The sequence below is a fragment of the Podarcis cretensis genome, assembly GCF_951804945.1.
Source record: "Podarcis cretensis genome assembly, chromosome: 2".
Taxonomy (NCBI): domain Eukaryota; kingdom Metazoa; phylum Chordata; class Lepidosauria; order Squamata; family Lacertidae; genus Podarcis; species Podarcis cretensis.
The window spans coordinates 78,020,325-78,034,572 of record NC_137171.1 but is presented as its reverse complement, the minus strand read 5'-3'; the positions used below and the strand labels follow the sequence as shown (position 1 = coordinate 78,034,572).

The 14,248-nt window shown below is 43.9% G+C and overlaps 1 protein-coding gene across 15 annotated transcripts in view; it reads right to left on the bottom strand.

Moving 5' to 3' along the window:
* ATP2B2 (ATPase plasma membrane Ca2+ transporting 2) overlaps positions 1-14,248 on the bottom strand; it is a 361,888-nt gene that overhangs the window by 180,755 nt on the left and 166,885 nt on the right. The window contains exon 1 of one of the 15 annotated variants that reach the window (XM_079967274.1): positions 13,944-14,026. The exons of the other annotated variants lie outside the window; for them this stretch is intronic. The gene's annotated coding sequence lies outside the window, so the exon portion shown is untranslated. Of the gene's footprint in view, positions 1-13,943; positions 14,027-14,248 lie in introns of those variants that run through there. 15 annotated transcript variants of the gene reach the window in all.

Below are 14,248 nucleotides of genomic sequence, written 5' to 3'. Positions count from 1 at the left end.
CTCAGTGTGATTTACTGCTGACTTGCTCAGGTCCAAAACATGTTTTGGATACCCAGAGGGTGTTACTTGGAGAGTGCTTTTCAGCCCCATGCAGCTTCCAATGTGGGGTTCAGCAGGGCTCAGTTCTATCCCCCATGTTGTTTAACATCTACATGAAACCGCTGAGTGGGGTTGTCCAGAGGTTCAGAGTGCGTTGTCAGCAGTATGCTGATGACACACAGCTCTACTTCTTGACATCTGCAGGTGAGGCAGTGGACGTGCTGCAGCAGTGTCTTGCCTCAGTAATGGACTGGATGAGGGCCAACAAAGTGAAGCTCAATCCAGATAAGACTGAGGCACTGTTAGTGGGTGGTACCTCAGACCAGATGGCTCGGAGGTTGCCTGCTCTTGATGGGGTTACGCTGCCCCTGAAGGAGCAGGTTTGTAACTTAGGGGTACTCCTGGATCCTTTGCTGTTGCTTGAGGCTCAGATGGTCTCAGTGGCCCGGAATGCCTTCCATCAGCTTCGGTTGGTGGCCCAGCTACACCCTTATCTGGACAGTGATATCCTAACTACTGTTGTCTATGCTCTGGTAACCTCAAGGTTAGAGTACTGCAACGCGTTATACTTAGGGCTGCCTCTGAAGACGATTTGGAAACTTCAGCTGGTGCCAGAATTCAGCAGCCAGGTTGCTCACCGGAGCAGGAAGGTTTGAGCATATTACACCGATCCTGGTCCATCTGTACTGACTACCAATTAGTTTCCAGGCCCAAATCAAAGTGCTGGTTTTGACCTATAAGGCCTTAAGCAGCTCAGGACCACAACACCTCAATGACAGCCTCTTCCCATATGAACCTACCCAGACCCTGAGATCATCTTCTGAGGCCCTCCTTCCTGTGCCACCTCCTCGAGACATCAGGAGGGTGGCAACACGAGAATGGGCCTTCTCTGCAGTGGCTCCCCCTCTATGGAATGCTCTCCCCAGGGATGTTTGCCTGGCGCCTTCCACTACAGGGTGGTATAGAAACTTAATAAATTGATGATGATGATGATGATGATGATGATGATGGATGAGGAAGACAGGACCCAACAGCTAACATCAATAGACTGGGCCAGTCATAGGAACGTAAGAGTCTTACCGGATAAAACCAAAGGCCTGTCTAGGCCAGCATCCTGGTTCCCATATCAGTCTATGGGAAGCCTGCAAGCTGGACATGAGGGCAATAGTCCTCACCCACTGTTGTTACCTTATCTTCTTTTCAAAGATGCTGGAGATGTCAATGGGGTTCTTTGAAACTGTGCTGTCAGCGCCAACCAGCTAATTGGTGCTGACAGTGGACCTGATTGGTGCTGGTAATGAAGCCAGCTTGACAAGGAACAACCGAGAACAGCTTTTGAAAAGTATGCAATGCCCTCTATCAACAAGTGGGATACAAAATGTTAAGTGAGTCCAAGGCCACAAATCAATATGCTTTTCGCTTTTACCAGACTACACTCTCAGCATAAATCCAACGGAGACCAAATTGCTTTCTATACTCGCAAGCTGTCTTTGAGTGTTCACAAATACAGACAAACCGGGGGGGAGGAGGTGTGTGTGCTAAAAAGACTCCTGCACTGGCAGACATTATTGCTGCTTGTTCAAATGAAAGAATATAGAGGAAGGGGAATTAACTCAATTTTATAACATTACAATCCTGATAAAGCTTTGATGTCACTGCTGACCATTCAAGTTATTCTCTTTAAAAGGCCAAATCCTGAGAGTCTGCATTTACATTAAAACATTGTATTGGTTGTTACCAAGAAGGGGAAAACTATACGCAGGTAGATCTATTTTAAAAAGAGTTCATATATCATGATCTTCATAGGTGTCACTGCTAGAGTAGCATCATATACCGAAGACGCAGGGGCGCCTGCTATCCTATTTTTATACATAATGAATACGTCAGTGTTAGGAACTGAAGCCACAAAGGACTTGAGCCAAGATTTATCAGGCAAGGGTAGATTTTCACATTCATCCAACACGAACAGTCTTAGTTTTCATTTCTTTGAAAGCATGACTCCTCAGTAAGAAGAGAAAAGGGCTGATCCTCAACAATTTTGCCCTTTCTGGTAACAGATTTGTGGATACCATGCCACCATGAATCAGCTACTGCTTTTTAGTGAGGTGGTGCTGTTTCACATGTATTGAAATATTGCTGCATCTGTGCCTGCCTGCAGGGTGGATAGTGGCATGACATGATCACATATACAAAAACCAACTTTTCTGCATAATGAATAAAAAGAAAGAAAATTCACTATTAATCTCAGTAGGCCAGATAAAGGAATTATGGCAGCAAAGTTCCTGAGCTGTTGTTGATGAACCGTACCAGGTTCCTTTGTGGTGTTCAGTTGTCTGACCTGACCAAGCAAAGATCAGCTGCTTGGCAGTTTCTCAGAATATGCCTTCTTCTAAGGTGCCTTCACATGTTAGTCTTGTGAAATGACTACATGGAATTAAAGGGGCTGAAGAGTCACACTGCTGGACACATACCCTGACGCTGCATGCCTTCCCTGGCCCTGCCAACATTCATGCATGAACACTGATGTCTATAGCAAGGAAGCCTTGTAAATTTCTCCTGCTGTAGACATCCACCTTCAGTGTATGACCATCATGGATGGGAAAGTTTCTGACAGTGGAGACAGTGCCAGCAGATGTTTATTTATCTAGCTATTTTTTAATTTATGCTCTGCATCTGAAGAGACTTTCCAATGGCACGCCAAGGGGGCTCTAGTCATGTTTCCCTCCCTCGCAGCCTGTTTTGCACCTTCTGTCATCTTTTTTGACTTAAGTAGATGGACAGTTTTGCTGCCCAGGGTTAATTTTCTGAGGATTATGGCTGACTCTCAAAGGACAGTAATGTTTTGCTTTCCAAGTGACAGATGTACTGATTCAGGGTACCTCTGACTTGATACCTGCAATCTACACCTTTGGAATAAGGTAGGTTTAGAATACAACACATGTTTATTCTGTTTTATACTTGAATGTGACTTTTAACAACATTGTATTGCTGTTTATGGTTGTGTTGTTCTGTACAGTATTTTTAGCTACCCTGTGCTCTAGTTAGGAGGACAGGTGGGAAATAAGTAAAAATAATAATGATAAATTATGGTTTAGTGTTATATGTAAAACTGGCAACAGTATCTTGAGAATTTCCTATCAATCCATTATCTTCTATATAAAGATAAAGGGACCCCTGAGCATTAGGTCCAGTCGTGGCCGACTCTGGGGTTGTGGCGCTCATCTCGCTTTATTGGTCGAGGGAGGTGGCATACAGCTTCCGGGTCATGTGGCCAGCATGACTAAGTCACTTCTGGCGAACCAGAGCAGCGCACGGAAACGCCATTTACCTTCCTGCCAGAGTGGTACCTATTTATCTACTTGCACTTTGACGTGCTTTCGAACTGCTAGGTCAGCAGGAGCAGGGACCGAGCAGGGACCGAGCTTACCCCGTCGCAGGGATTCAAACCTCTGACCTTCTGATGGGCAAGCCCTCAGCTCTGTGGTTTAGACCACAGCGCCACCCGCATCCCTGTCTTCTATATACTCATAGTCAATTTATTTATACACCACATTTTCTAGAAATACTTTAGTGCTCAAAGCAGTTCACAGGAAATAAGCAGCGTACAATAATAGTACATATATACTTCCACAATAGTAGATTTAAACATTTGTTTTTGCAAGTACTGAAATCATTCTCTTTTTGGTTTGAAATGACAGTGACAAACATAGAAAGTATCCTTTTGGAAACGATTCAAATAAATCTAGTTCTAACAAATCTAGCCTAAACTAGCATTTACTGTATATTATTAAAAACAAAATAAAAAAATTCCTTCCAGTAGCACCTTAAAGACCAACTAAGTTAGTTCTTGGTATGAGCTTTCGTGTGCATGCACACTTCTTCAGATACACATGCATGCACACGAAAGCTCATACCAAGAACTAACTTAGTTGGTCTTTAAGGTGCTACTGGAAGGAATTTTTTTATTTTGTTTTGACTATGCCAGACCAACACGGCTACCTATCTGTAACTGTATATTATTAATTTATATAAAAACCATTTATACACCACTCACAATTCAAGAATATCCAAGTGGCTTACAACAACTAAAGCACAGATTTAAAGCAACACATTAAATAAAAATTAATGACTAATTAATAAAAAGCAGCACCCATAATTAACTGAAGTCCAAACTGCACAGCACTAATGGGTACCAAAAACCCATATATAAAACAGTTTTTAAGAAGCATAATATTCTCAGCATTTTTCAAAATAACATTGAGGGAAGGTGATGGTTACTAGCAACTCATTATTGCTTTAATAGTAAAACATGAATTTATTATTGACATGTTAATTCTTGTTAAATAGCGTATCTGTGTGCTATAAATCTATCATTTAAACACTTGTTTAAAAAAAGAGAGAGAAATAACAAAATGTTTAGGGAAAATTCAAAGTGCTGCCATAGCCTGGGAAGGAAGACAAGCTTTGGCAAAGGTTTCTCAGTCCACTTGATGCCATATATCTAACCCTGTCCCCAGGGAATGAGAGTTCCCACACATGCACCCCTCCTGTAGCATTTCATTTTAGAAATGCCTTTGAAGCACTTTCTCTATTCAGCAGGGATGGCTTATTACACATTTTCCTTAGGGCTGCAATTAATATTTCTCCCTGTAGAAATCCCCTACTGGGGATTCCTGCAGCATATGATCAAAAGCTTCAGAATATTCTTGTAAGCATTTTCCAGCTGTACGCCTGATCTCTAACAGGCTAAAAAGGTTTTTTGACCTTAGTCTCAAAAGTCTGCTCTTCAACTTGGCCACAAAGTTCCATAGCAAAGTCCCCTCAATTTCCTCCTTTAAAAGTATCCTGTGGCAGTTGCTCTCTTGATTTACACAGAATGGTAAGGGACGGACTAATAACTACCCAGATACTCCCAAATGTGATATCTGATAACATAACTTAAATCAACTGCCATACACTATTAAAGAGAGGTCATTAGATATAGTAGAGCACATTCTCTCATTCTTTGTATACAGAAAAATGGTGTCTGGTATCTTCAGCTAAAAGTAAATCAGGTAGCAGAACTATGAAAGACCTTTGATGGAAGCCTCTGCAAATCAGAGAAGAAATCACTGGACTTTGTGGACTAATAGCTTGACACAGTATGAGCCAGCTTTTGAATTCACAGTGAAGAATACCAGGAAAATATGTGCTGGTGTGGTCCGTGCTGATGTGGTGCATGGCATGGAGAAGATCAAGAGTGGAACCCAACATTGCACAAGCAGATTTCTACTCACATATTGGTACTTCACCTTCCTCTCCCCCGTTTAGCTCAACCTCACAGCCACAAAATCTGCTCCAGGGGTTCCCCCAACCATCCAGATAAGAGTGTGACGTCATGCAGGGGGCTTCAAGTGGAAGAAGAAAGTGGTCCCATTGTGCAAGTGGAAAACTCTTACTTGTAAATAGGGAAAGGATCTTCACTGAGGCAGTGTAATGATACACACTCAGGAGCAAAAGAGCCATTCAGGTCCAGAGCTCTTTCAAGGTGAAAGGTTGGCTGGGATGGGCCTGGTCCAGGAAAAGAGGTCAAGATGCACAAGTCTGGGGCCAGCTACAAGAAGTTCAAGACAGCATGAGAACTGATAAGTTGTTCTAACAAGTTTTCCACAACTTTCTTGCTGCTTGAGTGGTTAGTCTGCAAGCAGATGCTGCGTTTATGTGGATGTGTCTGGTTCCTTCGCCTGAAGTGGCAACTGTTCCCAGAAGAGAGCACTAAACCTGCCCTCCTCCCCACAATCCAGCTTGGCCACCCCAGACTCAGGCTCCATGCTCTCTTTCCATTAGGAGGGGAGGGAGCTGGAAGTCCCATCTCTACACTAGAGTCAAACAGAATCTGGAAAGGGAAGAGGGAGGAAAGGACTTCCATCTATTCCAGCCTCCTCCTCTGATTCCTCTTCTTCCTCTGGATTCTGCCATCTTGGGGCCAAGCCCAACAACACCAAAGGAGTCATGACAGGCCATTCTGTTTACACATGGATAACACTGGATAATTGGAAAAACTATTACCGTGATCCTTTTGGGGATTTCATAAATTTCATAAATATTGAAGCTGAAACTATTCCTAACAACACCCCTTTCTTTGAAGTACATTATGATATTATAATTTGCTCTCCTTTAGCCAATAGGATCTGATCTTTCATTATTCTTCTGTGCATTAGTATAACTTTGTAACTTATTTATCACTTATAAACAACACTGATGGAACAAGTTACCGTATTTTTCGCCCTATAGGACGCACTTTTCCCCCTCCCAAAATGAAGGGGAAATGTGTGTGCGCCCTATGGGGCAAATGCAGGCTCCTTGGCTTCAGCGATAGCAACGCGAAGCCTCCGAAGCCTGCGCTCCGGAGGCTTCGCGTTGCTTTCACTGAAGCCAGGAGAGTCTGCTCTTTGAGGCTGGTGGTGGGGGAAAGAATTGCCAGCCCCGAGGATCGGGGGGCAGCGGGAAGGCGTGCGACGTCTTTGCGCTGCTCCCTGACCCCGCTTTGAGGCTGGCGGTGGGGAAAAGCAGCGCTTCCCCCCATCGCCAGGCCCACAAGCTGGGTCAAAAAGCACCCAGAAGCCGTACACTCTTTAAAGGCTGCGCGGCTTCTGCAGGCTTTTCTGCAGGAATTCCCCCACCTCGCAGAAAAGCCCACAGGAGCTGCACAGCCTTTAAAGAGCGCCCCGCTCTTGGGGGCTTTTCCCCAAGGAGGGAGAAGGGACTGACTGGCTGAGTCAGTCCCTTCTCCCTCCTGTGGGCTTTCACGGGAGGTGGGGGAATTCCTCCACCTCCCGCAAAAGCAGGGAGAAGGTCTTGGAGTAGCACACAGGCTGCGTGCAGCCTGTCCGCTGCTCCCAGAGCTGCGGGGGGGGGTCACATTTCCCCCCTTGATTTCCCCCCCTGAAAACTAGGTGCGTCCTATGGGCCGGTGCACCTTATAGGGCAAAAAATACGGTATATCAATCTTTAGAAGAAATATAAACATGGCAATCAAAATACTAATGGGGCAATTCAGTTGCTACCTCTGAATATACCTCCAGATAATCTGTTTCCTCCAAGGACATCTGAAGTTGCATGGCCACACCATCTCAAGAAGCTTTCCCAAGAAGGATTTGTCACTGGGTAGTATATGTTACACAACTCAGGGTTATTTGTTAAACACTAAAGTTAAGAAAGCTGTTGGCAAAATATAAATTACCCCCCCTCTCTGTGTGTACATATGTGACATCATCAAATCTCACAGGTAGCCGTGAGCGTAGGCAGGGGGGCAGGAGGGCAACTGCCCCCCAGATCAAGTAAAACAATAGAAATACTTAGCTAACAGACCAATCATGTCAGTTCTGTCCCCCGCTAACAAAGTCCTGCCCACCTAAAAAAAATGCTGGCTATACCCAAGCAGGTAGCTACCAGATTTCTGGGGTCCTGCCCCATCCCACTGAGTGACAGCATCTGGGAACCACCGTTTTAATTTTCCACAGTGCCCTTGATGACTCTGGAGAAATGTGGCAAATTAAAATGGCAGCTCCAACCTCCCTGGTACTGATCACACAGTGCTGCAGTTATCTCTTGCTTAAGGTCCTCTCAAACCTGGAGCTGGTATTGTTTCTAAGTGTCTACTGTGTACAGATGTAAGAGCAAATGCTCTGCATGCAAAAGGTCCCAGGTTCAGTCCTCAGCATCTCCAGGTAGGTCTAGGAGGGACTCCTGTCTGAAATCCTAGAGATCTGATGCCCATCAGTGTACTGTAGACAATGCTTAGGTAGGTGGACCAATGGTCTAACTCAGTATAACTCAGATTTCTGTGTTCCTTGATTTTAGGGGAAGGGCAATTGCTTAGTGGTAGACCACCTTCTTTGAATGCAGATAATCCCAGGTCCAGTCTCCCAACAGCTCCAGGTAGGACTTGGTGAAACCCCTGCCTGAAGGCCAGGGATTCACTGCCAGTCAGTGCAGACAATAATGAGGTAGGAAGTACGGCTTAGTATGGTATTGCTCAGTATTATGGCAGTGTCCTGTGTTTTAATATTCAGATCCTATTATTGGTTACACACACAGGCTTGTACAAATATGTGCATTGTCTGCATCAACATTTCCTGTAAATATTTTTGACAGTTTCGTATTAAACACTTAGTAGCTTCATACGGCATTAATCCTGTTTAAACAGAAGTGTCAAAGCTGTGCTTGAAAATTATCCTCGAATTTGACTGCATTCAATTGTGATCCTGCTCAACATGCAAGAGTCTAAGGATGGAGCTGCAGACTGCATAGCTCCAACATGAAAAACATGGGAAGCTGCCTACTAACCTGGTATTGTCAACACTGACTGGCAGCAGCTCTCCAGAGGTTCAGACGGGGAAGGGGCATTCCCAACCTTACCTGAAAATTGAACTGCTTGCAAAGCAGATGCTCTACCACTGAACTTCTTCCAAGCATGAGTAAGTATGGTATTTAGGATACATTGGCTAAGGGATGCAAACTGTGAGCACCTTCCAGCCCTCTGAACAGAACAAGGTGGGCAGCTGCCAGGAGCAGCTGCTAGGCTCTTGTCATTGTTGGCTGACAAGGGAGACACACAGCTCAGTTGGTTAGAGTGTGGTGCTGCTAAAACCAAGGTTGCAGTTTTGATCCCAGCTGCATATTCTTGTATTGCAGGGGGTTGGACTAGATCCTCAGGGTCCCTTCCAACTCTACGATTCTACAATTCTGTAAGTCTTTTATCCAAGTTACAAAGTGTGGATCTTCCCGCCATTCAGCGGAGTCACATTCTGCATGGATTCCAGCCTGATAACTGAGACTGCAAGAATAAAGCTGTGAGAAGAAAGTTGAGCTCAAACTTTATTTCGTGGAAGATCAAGATTAAATTCCAGAGAATACTGTTCACAAGCTATAACCTGCCCAATTTATTTTACTGACTTCCTCATGCTGGATTCAGAGACCACTTTTGAAGGTGGTCTGGACATAAGGAGAAGCACCTTAGCACAGTGGGTAGGGCATTTGGTTTGCATGCAGAAAGTCCTAATGTCCATCTCCAGGTAGCACTGGGAATGTCCACGGTCTGAATATAAGGTCTTACAGGGTGGTATGAAAGTGCAGCAGCTGAACAAGAGCTTCCAAAATTATGCAGTGCACACAGACCTCTCTACGTGGCATGTTGTAACATCGCCAAGAACTATATCACCTGGGCACACAAACATGTTTGTGAACAATGAAGAAATGTCCATCACATATCACCAGCACAGAAATACCTGAACTCTAGGAACAGGAAAGTAAAATCTCAATATACCTTTTTGGGAGTTACACTAGTTTTCTTGTTTTGTGAAAGGTGTGAATACTTTATGAAGATTGTGATATTTCTGCTGCCACACTGTTTTCATGTATAGCTGCTTATCTGTGATTTAATCTATTTGGAGGAGCTGTGGAAGAACAGAGCTAGCTGAGAAGACTCTTATGGCTGCAAGGAAGGCTAATTTACTTTAATGCAGTAGTCCAGGTGGAAACCATTAGGAATCTAGCCAGCCAGGAAGGAAGGAAGGAAGACTGGTGAATGAGAGAGAGAGAGAGAGAGAGAGAGAGAGAGAGAGAGAGAGAGAGAACACAGAGGAACTATTAAAGACTTCTATGAGCGGTACCTGCAGCCAAAGCTGTGAAATGTTCTTCAGGATATGGTTTGGATGAGTGCTTTCCCTACTGGGAACCTATTATCTGTTTAGGGTAATTGAAATCTGGGCCTTTTCTAAGCATTATACTCCATGTTCATCTCCTCTCCTGGTCTGAACACTTATTTTGTTTAAAAGGCAATGCAGTGGAAAAAGCAGCAGCAGAAGCAGACTGCACTTCTTTACCATCTTAGAAATCAATGGCACTTAAGAATGTTGGTTTTTCCCCATCCTTGCATAGTGCTGGCAACTAAATAAATACAATAATAATAAATGTAATAATAATAATTTATTTACACCCTGCCCATCTGGCTGGGTTCGCCCAGCCACTCTGGGCGGTTCCTAACAGAATATTAAAAACACGATAAAACATCAAATATTAAAAACTTCCCCAAACAGGGCTGCCTTCAGATGTATTCTAAAAGTCAGATAGTTGTTTACTTCCTTGACATCTGATGGGAGGGCGTTCCACAGGGCAGGCACCACTACCAAGAAGGCCCTCTGCTTGGTTCCCTGTAACTTGGCTTCTCACAGCAAGAGAACCGCCAGGAGGCCCTTGGCGCTGGACCTCAGTGTCCGGGCTGAACAATGGGGGTGGAGACGCTTCTTCAGGTATACTGGGCCGAGGCCATTTAGGGTTTTAAAGGTCAGCACCAACACTTTGAATTGTGCTTGGAAACGTACTGGGAGTCAATGTAGGTCTTTCAAGGACCGGTGTTATGTGGTCTCGGCGGCCACTCCCAGTCACCAATCAAGCTGCCACATTCTGGATTAATTGTAGTTTCTGGGTCACTTTCAAAGGTAGCCCAAAAATAACAACAGTACCCAAAATCTAGATTACTAAAATAAAATATCAGCCCTGCTTTACTCAGAGTGGAACTTCTGAAATTAATGGGCCTAAGCTTTGGACTCATTCACACTTCCTCTTGTCCTGCTGGCTTTCCCCCAAGCCACTCTTTCATACTCAGTCGAAGAAAGCTATTTAGGTTATTTAGCTATTTAGGTTCTCTCCAGATTGACATTTCCCCTGATTTAGCACTGAAGAACGGGTTTTCCCTTGGAAAGGAGCAGGACAAGGGGGAAATTGCTCAGAACTGTGCTTTCTAGGCATGGGACAAGCAGAAGTATGGATGACTCCTTAGTCATGCGTATAAATTTAAATGGCTCTACTCTGAGTAAAGCATAGTTGAATATCACCCTATTTTCCCAGTCTAATTTGACTCCCCATTCACTGGGTATTAAACTAACCCCAGATCTTTTATGTGACTAGCTGCACCTTGATACCTCAAAGGACTAAGGCAGAAATGTGTGAGAGGTAGGCTGGTAACTTTAGATGATTTGTTTACAAGACTGATATAATCCCAATATAACATTTACTACTCTCTAGCAACCTTGCTTTGGAATGCATTATGACTCGTTAAAAGCAAATCTAAAAAGCCACTGTAGGATATTATCATTGAATTGTTTAATTTATCTAACTAAAAGATAACAAGAGACAGACTATTAACTCAATAAGATAGTCATAAGCATTCAGAGATGAAAATTCACTTGATCATGACTGTTTGCTTGATCAGCAATCTAAACGAATTATAGTATAGTGTTTCTTCAAAATTTCTTTTTAAAGCAATAGTTTTAATATGCCTCACTTACAGTAAACAAATGCCAACAAATTGTCATGTCTCAGTAGGAGGGAAATAACACCATTATATAATATATATATATATATTAAATAAACCTGGGTATGATAAAAATTGGATAAATACAGATGCTGATGAATCAGACGAATAGAGAATTTTCAGTATTGCACCATGAAACAAAACAATCATTGACAAACAATTATTCTGCTTTCTTCCAGTGGCCAAAAATTGAACACCCAGAATTAAACATGTTTGGCCATCGAAACCACAAGACTTCAGCAACCTAAAATCAGTTTTAGATTGTAAAGACTGAAAATAAGGGACTGAAAACAACAGTACTGAAGTGTAATGCCTCCATGCACATGGAAAAAAATGCTGGTCATTCCATCTCAGAAATGATGCCATGACCCTAGAAAGACTCAGAAAATGGCAACCAGAAATCTCAAGGGCTTAGAGCACCTTTTCTGCAAGGAAATGCTAAAGCACTTAGGATTTATTATTATTACTATTTTAGGATAAAGACTGCTTGTGGAGGGAAATGTTGCAGAGATTTATGAAATTGTGAATGGCGTGGGAAGTTAAGAGAAAAGTATGTTTCTTCTTCTCTAATAATTCTAGAGCTAAGGATCACCAATAAAATGGATTATTGGGAGGTTCAGAATGAAGAAAAGACGAAAGGATGCTGCACTGTATGGAGCGGAGTGCCCAGTTTATAACGCATTGTTCTCCTTATGTTCACATTTTGAAATTAAGGGAATGTTGAATTTCTAATCCATGCTTGGAGAGGAGCTTGCTAGGAGTCTGTGCCTGTGTTCAATGTCAAGCGCATTGAGACTGCTACCTCCTTTCCTGTAACTTTAAAAGCTGAGCACCATGCCAGAGTCACAAGCCTTAGATGTGAGCTGACCAGGAAGAGCTAAAGAGCTTGTCTCCTCCTCAGGGCTGTCTTATCCATAGGCTCTAGGGGTGCAGGGCACCCAGGTGCCGGGCTCTCAGGGGCCCCAGGCCAAGAGTCCGGGGCCCGAGAGTTGAGTCCATGGAAGAGCCCGTGCACCGTTCGGAGCGCCGTGGCGGGTTCTTCTTCTGCTCTGCGAGTTCAGGGGTGACCAAGCCAGCGAGACGCTGAAGCGGCCAGCCGGTTCTGCCTTCCTGCGCACCTGGGACTAGGCAACTTGGGGGGGCGGGTGCTGACCAATCTTTGCACCCTGGCACCGCATATGCTTAAGAAAGCCCTGCTCCTCCTCTTTGCCTGTACTTGGAAGCCTTGTGCCTTCATCAGAAGATGGGATGGTGAAAAAGAGCTATATTAAATATTCCACATGGGGAAAAGAGGTTACAGACAAGCTGGCTCTTCAAAGGAACCTATTGCCACACCCCTCCAAAAACAGCAGCATCTTCTTTCAGATATTACTGGAAAATAACTTATTTCCATTATTGGAATTGTTTGATAATATGGATTATGTGGGGACAGAAGCAGAACAGCTGAAATTTGTCATCACCAGTCTTTATTATTATTATTATTAAAAGGGCAATGCTTCTCCTTCTGTGGTCAGTTCAGCTGATGAACCTTCACTATCTGAAGTTGTAAATAATCAGTGTCTCTCAAATGTGAAGTTACTAGAACATTTGTTTGGTACACTGAGGGAGGCACAAAGCTCATTATTAAAACTGGTGGAGGAACAAATGTTTTAAGAGCAGTAGTGCTCAAACATCGCAGCCCAAACTGCAATCGGCTATCTAAGAATTGTGCTGTAATGGAAATACTTCCCCTCCATCTAATGTTAAGAAAAATCTACAGTTTTGGAATTCACAGAGCAGAGGCAAATACACCATCTGTATAGAACGCCTTAGGACAACTTGCTTTTCCCTTGCCAAGGGGACACTTGCTAGGTTGACAAAAATAAATCACAAGCTTTGCAGCATTTTAAAATTTTGCTGGGAATCTGTGCCAGAGCTGGTAGACAAGATGTCAGAAGTATAGTTAGACTACCTGGTCTGGATCATGCACGGATTTAAGAGACCAAAGAAGCATTTATTTACTGCAACAGTGTATGTAAAAGGATCTTCAGGACAATTAACATTAGAGCATTACTAAGTACTAAGACTGCAAGAAGATCAAATGCATCCATTCTTAAGGAAATCAGCCCTGAGTGCTCACTGGAAGGACAGATCGTGAAGCTGAAGCTCCAATACTTTGGTCACCTCATGAGAAGAGAAGACTCCCTGGAAAAGACCCTGATGTTGGGAAAGATGGAGGGCACTAGGAGAAGGGGACGACAGAGGACGAGATGGTTGGACAGTGTTCTCGAAGCTACGAACATGAGTCTGACCAAACTGCGGGAGGCAGTGGAAGACAGGAGTGCCTAGCGTGCTCTGGTCCATGGGGTCACGAAGAGTCGGACACGACTAAACAACAACAACAAGCACTAAGATGAAACAAAAAAAATGGCCACAAAACCTGAGCAAAGGGAGAAACTTTAGACAGTATCTGTCAGCACAAAGAGCTTCACTTGCCCAACAGGACCCCACACTTTTTAGGGCTGCCAGCAGGAGAACCATAGTTAACTTTCTCCAGTAGTACTCCTACCTCTGCCATTCATTGTAGGAAATCATTCTGATGGGAGGGTGCCTGTCGGCAGCTGGCAGGAAGAGTGTCACTGCCTGGAAACTGGACATAATCCTGGAAGCTCCTGAAACTGCCTCCGAGGCAATTCCCCAGTTCCTAATGGAAGCTACCTAGAGGGAGCAGTGGAGCACGAGACTGAATAATTTAGCCCATCAGTGGAGATATGCTTAAAAAGAGCGCAAGAAAGTCATGCTTTAGTGAAACTAGGTACTCCTCCAATTAGGACACCATGTGTGGTCAGCAATGGAGCCTTTTGTGGGGTCATA